The sequence below is a fragment of the Cricetulus griseus genome, chromosome 2 (genome assembly GCF_003668045.3).
Source record: "Cricetulus griseus strain 17A/GY chromosome 2, alternate assembly CriGri-PICRH-1.0, whole genome shotgun sequence".
Taxonomy (NCBI): domain Eukaryota; kingdom Metazoa; phylum Chordata; class Mammalia; order Rodentia; family Cricetidae; genus Cricetulus; species Cricetulus griseus.
This window is the reverse complement of record NC_048595.1, coordinates 150,627,817-150,629,703: the sequence shown is the minus strand read 5'-3', so window position 1 is coordinate 150,629,703 and position 1,887 is coordinate 150,627,817.

Genomic DNA, 1,887 nt, shown 5'->3' with positions numbered 1-1,887 from the left:
TAGCTCATTCTGGGCTTGAATTATATTACCAATGCTATAATCCTCTTGCCCTAGTCTCTACTGTTGGGATTGGGATTTACAGACCCAAATCATACCTCTAGTATTGGAGTTCACACCTTTCTTCTGGCTCCAATCCAAAGCCTCATTGCAGTTACTCTGGAAGCATCGGGTAGGATTAGCCATCCACCTTGGTCCAATCAAATGTGCCACTGATGTAAGTCCAGGCTGAACAAGCATGGCTACCCAGAGGCACCCTCCATGAGAGGTGCAATTTTCAGAGAAAGAGCTGAAGTGCTAAAAACTACCTAGGGAACAAGTGCGCCAAATGTGCCCAGTATAGAAATATTAGTGGACATAACTCTATGTCTAAAATGTGAATTAGGTTCATCCAAGGTCAAAGAAGGGCAAGTCTTAAGAATAGAATAGGAAAAGATGGTTCAGTGGTTAAGAGTGCCAACTTTTCTTCTAGAGGACCAGGGTTTGATTCCCAGTGCCCACATGTCAACTCACAACCATTTGTAACTCCAGTTCAGGGGATCTGATATCCTATGCAGGCAAAACACTCATACGTATTAAATAAATAAAATGTTTTTTTTTAAAAAAAAAAAAAACAGAGCATGGTTGTGCATACCTGTAATCCCTACTGGACAGGCCATCATTTCAGGGCCAACCTGGGCTATAGCATGAGATCATGAGATACATATACACACATACAGAGAGAGAGAGAGAGAGAGAGAGAGAGAGAGAGAGAGAGAGAATTTGAGGAGTTAATATATTACATTTTCAATTTTTTGACACAAATTATCTTTTTTAATCACCAGAAAAGCTAAAGTCTTCTTACTTCAGCTTTCTTAAGTATACCATGGTAAAATAATAAGTGCCTAGTCTATTGGTTAGTTACAGATATTAAATGAAATCATATGGTAAGCTGCCTGGCTTGTAACAAATATTTAATAGGGCAGCTGTCATTGTTAATATCATTATACCTCATCAATATTGTGAAGTAAAAAAAAAAAAGTATTGTGAAGTTACAGCATAACGAAAGGTAGTGGGATTGGATAAAATGTATATGCTTACATATGTTTATGAAATGTATATCAACCATGACATTCGTTTGCATATATATTGGGAAAATACAGCATATTCCTAGGATATATAACATAGAAAGAGAAGGTAGTAAATATCCAAGTACAGAAGATAATAAAAATATAACTATCCTATAAATGGGTCCTAAGTGTGTGCACTGCCTGTTGCACAGCTGTGCACACCTGTAGGGTTGTGCAAAGAAACACTAAATGTTCCCCTCCTGAAATGTAAACCTTGTTGTCATAATAGATTGAAGCAAATAGGTGGTGGAAAAACAGTCCTTTTGTTTAAAATAGAAACTTTGAAGGGAACCAAATAAACACACGACAAACGAAGATCCAGTTCCCCTGGAGGGAAAAAAATGTTCTTCCTTTCTGGAATGAGACCCGGGCATGACTGATAGCAAAATTGATGTTTCCTCTTCGGTGAAATCCTCCAGTCAAGCTGGGCGCTAATCGAGTAGGCGATTTCACTTCGTCACTTCACAAAAGACTTCCAAATTCACTGCAGCAGACACTGCAAAATAAAAAATGTTAAGTACATCCTAGCTGGGGGGGAGACGGAAGCCTTCGTGTTCAATCAAAGGTTTGCAATAATAGGATTCATTTAAAAAAAAAAAAAAGACAGATGGGATTAGGAAATGTTGCGGCGGAGACTGTCGTGAGAGAGGCACAGGCAGCCTGCCTTTTGTGGACCTGCACAAAGATCCCAGAACCAGTCTGGCTTAGGAAAGCCTGGGACTAGGGCTCCAGAGAGAGGCCACCGGCTCCTGGACACCCTGCAGGGCAGGAGGCTGACACC